This window comes from Oryctolagus cuniculus, chromosome 19 (assembly GCF_051225735.1).
Source record: "Oryctolagus cuniculus isolate XC-2025 breed Fujian yellow rabbit chromosome 19, ASM5122573v1, whole genome shotgun sequence".
Lineage (NCBI taxonomy): Eukaryota > Metazoa > Chordata > Mammalia > Lagomorpha > Leporidae > Oryctolagus > Oryctolagus cuniculus.
The window spans coordinates 21,595,242-21,608,650 of NC_142885.1; positions in this window are offsets into that span (position 1 = coordinate 21,595,242).

Sequence of the window (13,409 nt, forward strand, 5' to 3'; positions counted from 1 at the left end):
TCAATTATAGGATATGTCCATAAAAGGCCAATCTCTGGAGATAGATTTTAGATTAGTGCCTGTCTGGGGCTGATGGTAAATGAAACTTTACTGTAAGTAATATGAAGAATTGTGGGATTAATGAAAACATGTTAATATTATAATATGGTTATGATTATGTATATTGCCAGTACAGTACAAAGCAAAGAACATTCACCTAAATCAAGAGAGAGTTAGGACTGAGCAGATAAACTCTTAAGTTTGGGCTTCACAGAAGAAACTGAATACCAACAAATATGGGAGAGTTTCACCTATTTTGTGGAGCATGAAATTAATATACTCACTTTGGTTCAAAACTACTTAAAACCATAAATATGAGGAGCCTTACAATTCATAGACAATGTTTAGAATGAAATAATATGCATGTTTCAAGGAATTTTTCACCAAAATTAATCTGCTATTTAGTTCATTATTTCTTGTTTGATATTGTCCTAATTCAAATTAATACCATACACACTTAGACAATCACTTCATTTTGCTTATGCGAAACAATTCAAAAGATTATTAATTACAAATTTAAGCTAAAATACTGCCTCCTAATTGCTCCACTTTTCCTGGGAAAATACCAATTCAGTTATTTTCAGATTATCTTTGTCTTAATAAAATACTTCCAAAGATACTAATAGTAGTTATGACACTAATTTAAATATTTTGACATCCCTTAATATTACACACCCAGTAAGATGCTGTTCTGGGTTCATATTTTGTTGACAATAATTATACATATCTACAGGTAACAGTGTGAAATTTTAATCACATATACAATGTGTAATGATCAAATCAAGATACATTTTCCCTTCTATGACATTACACCTCATAATCAGAGCCTTGGAATATCTTCCTTCTATTTGCTCATAAAATAATGAATGTATTACTGTAAACTATGGTCACCCCACTATTCTATGTAATACTAAGACCTTAATCCTATAATCTAACTCTGATTTGGTACCAAGCACTCCAAGTAGTTTTTACAAGCTTCTTAATTAATTAGTTTGAAAGAAAAAAAAGACAAACACACATACACACAGACAGGGAAAGAGAATATTCCCTTCCACTGAGAATATTCCCATCACAAATGCCTAAAACAGCTTTGGATATATCGTACCTCAACAATGATTCAGATATGACATCAAATGCACAGGTGACAAAAGGAAGTAAGACTGCAAAAAACTAAAAGACAAAAAAAATCTGTGTACTAAAAGGAAAACTAAACAGAGAAAACAAAGAATGGGAGAAAAAGTTGGCAAACATAGTATCATTAAGGGAGTAATACGAAGAAATACACTCATAACTATAAATAAAATTGGACAAAGAATCAGATAGTTTTTCCAATCAAGATATGAAAGCACCCAACAGGTATTTTAAAAGGGGCCGCACTGCTAACCAATACCACAATATTATCACCTCACATATGTAGAAATGGCTATTATCAAAAACTAAAAATATAACAAGTACTGAATCAGATCTTTAGAAAAAATAACACATAAATTGTCTGAGGGAAGGTAAATTGGTAAATTCACTATGAAAAACACTATGTGGCCGGCGCTGCAGCTCAACAGGCTAATCCTCCACCTAGCGGCGCTGGCACACCAGGTTCTAGTCCCGGTCAGGGCGCTGGATTCTGTCCCAGTTGCCCCTCTTCCAGGCCAGCTCTCTGCTGTGGCCCAGGAGTGCAGTGGAGGATGGCCCAAGTCCTTGGGCCCTGCACACCATGGGAGAGCAGGAGAAGCACCTGGCTCCTGCCTTCAGATCAGTGTGGTGTGCCGGCCGCAGCGTGCTGGCTGCGGCGGCCATTGGAAGGTGAACCAACGGCAAAGGAAGACCTTTCTCTCTGTCTCTCTCTCTCTCTCTCACTGTCCACTCTGTCTGTCAAAAAAAAAAAAGAAAGAAAGAAAGAAAGAAAGAAAGAAAGAAAGAAAGAAAGAAAGAAAGAAAGGAAGAAAGAAAGAAAGAAAGAAAGGAAGAAAGAAAGAAAGAAAGAAAGACACTATGGAAGTATCCCAAATAAAATTAAAAATGGAACACATGACAAAGTAATCCCACTACTGGATGTGAATCCAAAGGAAATAAAATCACTATCTCAAAGGTACACTGGCACATCCATGTTCATATGAGCATTATTCACAAGAACAAGAAATGGAAATAACATGGTCAATAGATGAATAGAGAAAAACATGATACACATGCACACAATCGAATCACATCCAACAATAAAAAAGAAATTCTAGCATTTTATCACAACATGGATCCAAATAAATTAATGTGGACATCAGGCTGCATGAAGTATGACACAGAAAGATAAATACCACATAATCTCCTGAATTTGTGGAATTGAAGAAAATCAAACTTAATCACAGAACAGAATAGTGGTTTCTAGGGGCTGAGAGTGGAGGAAGTGTGAAGATGTTAGGAGATAAATTAACTACTTGAGACCTAATACACAGCACAGAAATAATATCAATACACTATTCAATACTCACAACTTGTTAAGATCTTAAGTAATATTTTAAAGACTATGCAAGGTGATATGGATATGTTAGTTTGTCTTAATCATCTCATAATACATATGTAAAAGGGGATTCCAAAAATTTAGTGAAAAACTAGATTAAATGATAAAGTGAATTTCCCGTAGACTTAAAAACACCTCAAATAACATTGCAGGCCTTGAATATACACAAATTTTGTCAATTTTATCCCAATAACCTTGAAAAATCACCCTATATCAAAATAAAAATTAAAACTTAGAAATCTAGGCTTATATTTTTGGGGTTGGGAAGGTTGTCATGGAACAGAAATAGTTTTTAAAACACCCATAAATGTAACGAGCTAAACTTTCTATTTGAAAGGTCAAAGACAGCCAACAGCCTATCAAGGGAACGTGTAAGGGCAAAGATGACACCCGAGTACAAATTACAGTGTGCTCCTGTCCCCCTAAAACCTGAACCAAAACACTGAGTGAAATAAAACTACTTTGTTTTTAACTTACTGTCTATGACACTGTTATTTTCAACAGAAAATGAGGTCAGACCTCCAGAATGGGCTATGCTGACAGATCAGGGTCCGTGAATTAAGACCTGCTTCCGACATATTCAGAAAACTTGTGGATTCATGTCACCCCTGGAGTAAAAAGAGCAACTGAGGACCCCTTAAACAACAGCTCCTCACTGCATGAACCCTCCACACAGCCCACATTCCCCATAATGACCACTTCATCCCCACTGCATAAATGGGGAAGGCAGGGGGCTGCTGCCAGCAGCTGCCCAGAGATGGCCCCTAGGCTGTGAGCAATAAACGGACAGGACACCTGAAGTCCCCACACTGCAGACCAGAGAGGGCCAAGGGAAGTGTCATTCCAGCAGCGAGATGGGGCCTATGGACTAGAGATGACCTCTGTGAAGCCGGCAACCTGTCAGCCTTTTCTGACAACTTCCACGAAGTCTGCCTTCCCCTCTCCTCAAGCCCCACCCCACACACTCACCATTTCCAGTGTCTGAGGTGGGTGGCATTCTTCAATGGAAGACGGTCAGAAAACAGCGGAGAGAGAGAGCAGCAAACGCTGACTGCCTTTAGAGATTCCCAACAACGGAGCCCACTCCTAGAACCTCCCTCCACCTCAGAACTGGAAGACTACTGACTACTGTGGCATCAAGATCCTGCAGGATTACGTAGCATTTACGCCACCACATCTGATTGAACAGCTTGCATTGCCGCGTGTGTGCACAACGTCTAAAAGACGCAGCCAATCAGAATCCTCCATAGCGCTGACACACGAGTTCAGGTCGTGCCAGATGGAAAAAATAAGAGGAGTCAGGTTCATTTCCAACACTGCGTCCTCTTTGGCTCCAGCCTCCCTGTAGTGGGAGGGAGTTTCTCCTCCCTGGTCCTGCAAACTGCTGGACTCCCTCCCACCTCTTTCTGGAAAAGACCCTGTTGGGTGTTGCAGGAACCTCCTTCAGGTCAGTTACAATTTAATGGCTGTTTATTGGCTCAGAGCCATTCTTATTCATATGTGGAACATATTTTTATGTTGAGTCCTCTGTGTTCTTTTTTATTATGAATTTAAAGAATGTATAAAGATATCACATAATTTAATCCTTTTTTTCCCATTTCTCTTGCAAATTTTTTTCTAGTCTGACTACTGTGCTTTAATATTTTCTTTGTTTCTTGCTTGTACTTAGTGATTAAGACTATGAATATATATATATATGTATATGATTGGTATTAATAGTAATGTCTTTTACCAGTTGTATTTGTTTTTATTGATTACCTCTGTATATAATCATCCAATATAGTCATATTTTATGACTTAGAAATTGAGTTTTATAATTTATAATTTCTTTTTGCTCCTTTATACCCCTTACTACCCCTGCAATAGAAAGATTATACAATCTAGCAGTCCCACTCCTGGGTATATATATCTAAAGAAAATTAATTTGGCATACCATCTTTATATTTAAGAAATGGAAAAAAAACTAAGTGTCTACAAAATGATGAATGGAAAAAGAAAATGTGCATGCACACAAAGGAAAGCTATTTGATGGAAATGGAGGACACGTTCATTTACAACAATATGGATGGATGTGAGACTCCTTATCATATGAAAAATATGCCAAACCCAAAAAGACATGAGTGACATAGTCTCAGTCATATGTGGACTCTAACAAAGTGCTTCTCATAGATGCTCAGAGTATGATGGTGGCTAACAGAAACAGGGAAGAGTAGGAATGAGAAACTGCTTGGGAAAAGTTGTTTAACAGGTACTAGGTGGGCCAGCACTGTAGGGTAGCAGGTAAAGCCACCAGTTGCAGCACCAGCATCCCATATGAGTGCAGGTTCATGTCCTGCATGCTCCACATGCTAATGTGCCTGGGAAAGCAGCAGAAGATGACCCAAGTGTTTGAGCCCCTCTTCCCACTTGGGATACCTAAAGGAAGCTCCAACCCCCTGCTGTTGCTACCATTTGGGGAGTGAACCAGGAAATGGAAGACCTCTCTCTCTCTTTCTCTCCCTCTATATCTGTAACTTTGCCTTTCAAATAAATAAATACATCTTAAGAAACAGCTATATGTAAGAGGAAGAAGTTATGGTGTTCCTTTGAATGATAGAGTAGGGTGACTATGGTGATGATAATGGACCATCTATTTTTTCTTAAAAAATAGAGTCTACATGTTTTGCTCATAAGAAATCACAAATATTTGAAGAGGTTGATACTTTAGGAAAAAACATGGTGCAATATAAATATGTATAGTTGTTTTAAGTTAGTAACTTTTTTATTATTATTTGACAGGTAGAGTTAGAGAGAGAGAGAGAGAGAGAGAGAGAGAGAGCAAGAGCGAGAGCGAGAGAAAGGTCTTCCTTCTGTTGGTTTACTCCTCAAATGGCTGCTATGGCTGGTGCTGCACTGATCCGAAACCAGGAGCCAGGTGCTTCTGCTTGGTCTCCCACGCAGGTGCAGGAGCCCAAGGAACTGGACCATCCTCCACTGTCCTCCCGGGCCACTGCAGAGAGCTGGACTGGAAGAGGAGCAACCAGGACTGGAACCTGGTGCCCATATGGGATGCCAGCACCGCAGGCGGAGGATTAACCAAGTGAGCCCTGGCGCCGACTCCCTAAGTTAGTAACATTTAAAGACATTTAAATTTGATGTAATTTGTGTTACATAAGAGAATAGTACATAAGAAAACAAATATATATGTGTGTGTATACTCTTGTAAACATTCATATATTTATATATCAACATATAAACACATGTATATAAGCATACATATAAATTTAATATCCAAAGTTTGGAAATACTTATATAATTTCAATTGCATTTCTGCAACTGGAGAAATGACTCATATTCATAATTCCCTTATTCCACTCTCCAGTCTGTTATTCCCTTTGTCTTCAGAAGGCTCCTATCATACTTACGGCTGTTTCCCTGATGAAATATTCCAGACTTTTCAGAGCTGAATACTTTTGGACAGAAGACCTCCAAATGCCCATAGCAACTGCAGAGTCCCATGGAAGACCCATCTCCAAGATGTTTTGTAGGCAAATAGAGGTCAGGAATGATGCTGTATAGGCTAGTCACCCAAGGTGAACCAATACCACCAGTGTTCCCAATGACCAGGCCAACCATATAAAAAGATATTCAAAATCATCTTAAGGCGTAAGATTGGAAATTCAGAATGGTAAAATCAGGTCCAGGAAGGAGGTTCATAGGAACAATCATCCATATCAAAAGAAAGTTTAATATAAGAATTATGAAAAACTAGGGTTGTACTTCTTATAGAGCTTCTGAAAATATTCAACTTAAAGGAAGCTATATATATATATATATATATATATATGTGTCAACATCTAAAAGAACATATTGGAAACTCAATAAATGTAAGGAATGAATTTGAGGGACTAATTTTCCATTTTTTTTTTGACAGGCAGAGTGGACAGTGAGAGAGAGAGACAGAGAGAAAGGTCTTCCTTTACCGTTGGTTCACTCTCCAATGGCCACTGCGGCCGGCGCACTGCACTGATCCGATGGCAGGAGCCAGGAGCCAGGTGCTTTTCCTGGTCTCCCATGGGGTGCAGGGCCCAAGCACCTGGGCCATCCTCCACTGCACTCCCTGGCCACAGCAGAGGGCTGGCCTGGAAGAGGGGCAACCGGGACAGAATCCGGCGCCCCGACCGGGACTAGAACCTGGTGTGCTGGCGCCGCTAGGCAGAGGATTAGCCTAGTGAGCTGCGGCGCCAGCCTAATTTTTCATTATTAATGTCAATAATTTTTATGGTAGAGGAAAGGAAAAAATATAAGACAAAATTCATGAAGAGAAAGATGAAGAAAAATGTAAATGCTAAAAAATATACATGAGTTGTAATAAATACCAGTGTAAACTAACAGAGCAGCATTAGTATTAAAGTGTATCATTCTTGAGCTTATAATTTAATAAATGTGTAAAATATGTCATTACTGTATTTTCTTTTTAATAACAAAATCAATGAATATAATAATTCAATAGAGGATCATAGCTTGAAATAATGTAAACAAACCAAAAATACAGGAAGAAAATAGGAGAGAACTGTAATTCATCAAAAAATAGGGAACAAAAGTAACTCAAATAAAACAAGGTATACAAAGAAATAAGCTTATAATCCTGAATATATTAAGTTATGCATTAAGATTAAGTGATCCTCATGGGGTGGGCATGATGGTGCAATGTTTTAAGCTAGTGCTTGGGACACCTGTATCATATATCCTTGTGCCTGATTTCAGTCCTAGAGATGCCATTTCTCTGATGGTTTCCTGCAAATGGACATGAAAGGCAACAGAGAGTAGCTCATATTTTTGGGTTCCTCCCTACCTACTCAGATTTGAATGGAGTTTCTGGCTCCTGGCTTCAGCCTCACACAGCCATAGTTGTCACAGGCATTTCAGGGAGTGAAACAGCACATAAAATATATATCTGCTTCTGTCTCTACTTTCTTGTTATTATACCTTTAAGTAAGTAAATCCTTAAAAAACAAACAAGGGATCTTCAGATATAATGAAAACCAAATATAGATACATGAATTCTACATGACATGTAATAAAAGTCACTTTATAAAAAATTAAATTTACATTTTTAAGGTATACAGATTTCATGTGCTTCATATATATAGATTTAGGAATATAGTGATAATTCACACACTAGCCTCCCTCCTGACCATGCTCCAACACTTACTCCTCCCTCTCATATTCCCACTCTCAATTTTTGCAAAAATCTATTTTCAGTTTACTTTTTATTCATAAGATTAACCCTACACTGAATTCAACAAATAGAATGAAGAAAGAAAAAATTGTTCCTCACCAGTAGAGACAATGGTTGTAAACAATCTAATAGAGAACCTAAAATCTAATGTCTTGGAGTGAAATGGATATTTTGAGTTCTGATGATTGTTTAAATGTACATTTTATCTGCTATGATTCACTTGTTGAAAATATGTTAACAAAATGTGTGCTATAATTACATTACATCAAAATTGTTACAAAAATACACCTATACTTATTTCTTCTATAATCAGACAAAAATTCTAAGACAAAATATGATAGTAATTGGGGTCAGTGCTGTGGCATAGCGAGTAAAGCTGCTTCCTGCAGTGCCAGCATCCCAAATGGGTGCCAATTCAATTCCCATCTGCCCAACTTTTGACCCAACTCTAAGCTATGGCCTGGGAAAGTAGTAGAAGATGGCCCAAGTCCTTGGGCCCCTGCACCCACATAGGAGACAGGGAAGAAGCACTGGGCTCCTGGCTTCAGATCCGTGCAGCTCTGGTCACTGCGGCCAATGGGGAGTGAACCAGTGGATGGAAGACCTCTCTCTCTCTCTCTCTCTGCCTCTGCCTCTGGGTAACTCTGCCTTTCAAATAAATAAATAAATATTTCAAAAACCACAATGAAACTTTAAAATGATAGTCATTAAATTGCATTGATTTAATTTAATCTCAATCTGCACTAGGAAGAAAGGAAACATGCTTTATTCCCATCAACAGTTATATTTACTGGTTTGTGTGTTGGTCAATATTTCTTATGTATAGTTATTACTTTTTGCTTTTTTTTTGTTTTTTAGTAAACAAATATATACCTATAAGTGTTCAGCTTCTTTTTAAAAAATAAAGTAAAAATTATTGAAAATTTATTTAGATACTATCACAGATAAATTTTTGAATTCTTGAGCAACCTCAATTTTAAACAAGAATAAAGGCAAATTTCTTGGAAAATTAATCCTTTAGTTACCTATACCAAAAAATAAACTATTGAATTTTTTAGCAAACTCAAATATGTAAAAGGATAACAAATACACTATTTTAAGTGTAAAAATATACTATATCCTCTGCTGAAGAATAGTGTAGTAATACTATATTAACAGTGGTAAAATAAGCATAATATATTTGTGATTAGAAAATTACTATAAATAATTATATCAACCTATTATATGCAAACATGAATATCAGTATTTTATAAAATAACAGAAAATTCATTTAAAATAAATAAATATTTATTTATCTTGGAAATGCTTCATCTTTTAATTGAGTTTTTTTTTATTTTTAACAGGCAGAGTGGACGGTGAGAGATAGAGACAAAGAGAAAGGTCTTCCTTTTCTGTTGGTTCACCCCCAATGGCCGCTGTAGCCAGCATGCTGTGGCTGGTGCACTGCACTGATCCAAAGCCAGGAGCCAGGTGCTTCTCCTGGTCTCCCATGGGGTGCAGGGCCCAAGCACTTGGGCCATCCTCCACTGTACTCCAGGGCCACAGCAGAGAGCTGGACAGGAAGAGGAGTGACCAGGACAGAATCTGATGCCCCACTGGGACTAGAATCTGGGGTGCTGGTGCTGAAGGTGGAGGATTAGCCTATTGAGCCATGGTGCCAGCCTTTTAATTGAGTTTTAATATAAACTTACTTGATAGGGATAGAAGAAGAGAGATTGAGTTTGAGAGTGAGAAAAAGAAAACTCCTATCTGCTAGTTCATTTCAAAAATGCCCGCATTTCGGTCCTCAACTGATGCTGAAACTAGGAATCAAGAACTCAATCCACATACCCCATTTGGGAAACAGGAACTGAACTACCTGGTTCATCACTACTGTACCCAGTTATCTGCATTAGCAGGAATCTGTAATTCAGAGCACAAACAGGTACACCCCAGTATGGGATGTGGTTGTCTTAACAGTTAAGACTAATTCCAACCAAATTGAATATTTTAAGATAAAATCAGCAATTTACTTGAAAGATATAGGTGATGTCTCATTCTGTGGTTTACTGCCCCAGAGCCAGCCAGTAGGGATATGGGAATTCAATTCAGTTCGCATACAATAGGTATCAAGAACTCAATTATTTGAACCATCAACACTGCCTCCCCAGATCTAAATTAGTGAGAACCTGGAGTCAGAAGGCAGTTATCCCAGGTACTCGAATATGGTTCAAGGTTTCATAACTGCCAGGCCAAATGTCCACCCCTATCCTCTCTCTCTCATAAGTCCTGGCAATGTTTTCACTTTGCCTGAAATGCTCTCCTATATCCAACTTCATGACTTACATGTAGAATGTTCTATCTTCTCTGTGCTCCAGGTTTCATTATTTTATACATTCTTAATGTTATATGACTAATGAGGAGAAAGCCTCCACCTAATATACTTGTTATGAGAAGAGGTCAACTTTGGAATAGTTAAACACAGGATTCAAGATTCACCAGTGCAGACTTATGTCCCAACTCTGTTGATTACTAGCATGGAACATGCTTTAACTTACAAGCCTGGGATGACCTGAAGACCTAGCTAGCAGATCTAACTAGCACAGCTTCTGTAAGGATCAAGTGATTAATGCATTACTCAAAATACAAATAGCAATAGATCAAACATAACTTTGCAGTAGCAAAGTTAAATACATATAATGATAATGAGTGATTTATCATTGTGGCAATATTTATAATTAAACTTTATGTACCTTTATATGAATAAGAACAGTGTCAAATGAATCATCATGGCAAAATCTGCAATACTGCTAATAAATGTACTTAAAGAAAGTAAATTGTTCATATTGTCCTGAAAGGAACTAAATATTCTTGGTCCATTGCAGCCTATATACTAAAATTATATAATGAATTTGAATTAGTAAAAATGGGACTGATTTTGACTTTTTTCAAAATTGATTCATGAATTTTGGAATTCTTTGCCATGCTTTTCAGCTCACTATTTCTCCTTCACATTTTCAGAAAAAATATACATATAATTGAAAAGATTTTTTTCAACTTTTATTTAATAAATATAAATTTCCAAGGTACAACTTTTGGATTATAGTGGCTTTCCCCCATCATCTGCCTCCCACCCACAACCATCCCATCTCCCACTCCCTCTCCCATTCCATTCACATCAAGATTCATTTTCAATTATCTTTATATACAGAAGATCAAACTTAGTATATACTAAGTAAAGATTTCAACAGACTGCACCCACACAGACACACAAAGTATAAAGTACTGTTTGAGTAGTAGTTTTACCATTAATTCACATAGTACAACACATTAAGGACAGAGATCCTACATGGGGAGCAGGTGCACAGTGACTCCTATTGTTGATTTAACAATTGACCCTCTTATTTATGACATCAGTATTCACCCAAGGCTTTTGTCATGAGCTGCCAAGGCTATGGAAACCTCTTGAGTTTGCCAACTCTGATCTTATTTAGACAAGGGCATAGTCAAAAAAGGAAGTTCTCCCTTCAGAGAATGGTACCTCATTCTTTGATGGCCCATTCTTGGAAAGATTTTTTTAATGAGGGAAGTACAACATTGATCTTGTGTCTATCCTTGGTTGAAAGTAAAGCTTGCTTACACTGTTGTTGGTGAAAAGTCATTTGCAATCTTTACAACTTTCCTCTTCAATCTGACCTTTGCAGCTCACCAAAAATGGAATGTTTGCACACCATGCTTAAATTCCATTTTACAATATGGTGTGTCATTCTTTCTCAGCACAGCATAGTCATTTTAGGCAATTGTAAGCTTGACACCTGATTTCACTTAAACAGTGCCTTCCCAGAGCATAATTAGTAGTGCATTTTTACAAAGGCACATCCACATGGCACAGATGGCATTCTTCATACCAGACGAGCAATGATGGAGTTGGAAACCAACCAAATCATCCACAAAAATTGTGAGAAAATCAAGACAGACATCGGAGTGGAAGGAAAATGTTCCTTCTTTTCCAAATTGTATATGAACGTATGTTAAAACCTGTTCTTCACTTTTTTATTTCTTCTCTTCTTAGTGCATTATTACTGCAATTTGTGTTCATAACCACATTTTTGTTTAAATTTAGTGATGCCTATAACACTGCCAATTTAAAATGTTGTAGCACTCCATTTTTCAACTATATTAACAGGGATTTAAAATAATTTCCTTAGATGATCTCACATCTTTTCATTCATGTATTTATTCAAAAATGTTTACTGATCACTGCAAACTCTCAGGTACAGTCAATGGTTGCACTAGGGCACTTCAAAAAGTTCATAGAAAAAGCAATTAAGAAGTGACTGCTTTGGAGAAAAAAAGTTGAAATCCATGCAGTTTGTGCATTGCATACATTCTCCATGAACTTCTTGGAGATCCTTCTACATATGGCTTTCAAAACTTTTGTGTAGAAAAGATGTGTGACCAGGGTGTAACCATTTGATAACATCTTGAAGCCCAGGTCAACATCTGGAGATTATTCTACACTATTGGGATTTCTCTGCAAAGGAAGGGCCATGAAATGTTCTGTCTTGGCCAACAGGTGAACAAATGACAGGCAGAGTGGATAGTGAGAGAGAGAGACAGAGAGAAAGGTCTTCCTTTGCTGTTGGTTCACTCCCCAATGGCCACTGTGGCCAGTGTGCTGCAACCAGCGCACTGTGCTGATCTGAAGCCAGGAACCAGGTGCTTCTCCTGGTCTCCCATGCGGGTGCAGGGCCCAAGTACTTGGGCCATCATCCACTGTACTCCCAGGCCACAGCAGAGAGCTGGACAGGAAGAGGAGCAACTGGGATAGAATCTGATGCCCCAACCAGGACTAGAACCAGGTGTGCCCATGCCGCAGGTGGAGGATTAGCTTATTGGGCCATGGCACAGGCACAAATGTGTAAATTTTAAATTTGCTAAAGTCACCACAAGCTACTTAATAATGTGGTTTGAATCTAGAGATCCACTCTGGCTGCATTGTGAAGGACTGACTACACACTGCAAGAGAGGCCTGGAGAGCAGCAGGAACAGCTGGCTTCTCTGGTTTTCCCTAAAGGTTAATCCAGGGCCACAGGGTTCCTGTGTCCTCCTGCCCAAGTATCCCCATAGAAACTCCAGTTCTGGTCCATACAGATTTATTTGTACTTTGTTTTTTAAACTGAAGACAAGCTTTCTCTTTTATTTAAAGGTTTCCATGTTTATTTGAAAGGTTGAGCTTTAGACAGAATGGGATGGGGTCAACGGGGAGAAACAAAGAGATCTTCTATATGCTATTTTACTCCCCAAATGGCCACAAAATTGAGGGCATGGCCAGTCCAAGGCCAGGAGCCAGGAACTCATCTTGGTCTCCCACTTGGTTGGTAAGGTCCATTGTACTTAGATCCATGCCCTGCTGCCTTCCCAGGCACATTGGCAGGAAGATGGATCCAAAGCAGAGCAGCCAGGACTCCAGCAGGCAGTCTTCCATGGGTTGCTAGCATGCAAGTGGCAGCTTAACACACAGCATTATGATGGCAGCTCCAGAAGACCTTCCTTTAATTTTGAACATCTTCATTAAAAATTATCTTGGACAAGGGTGAGCATTTAGCCTAGCACTTAATACCTCAGTTAAGGTGTGTCTTAATTCAGTTCAATTCATAT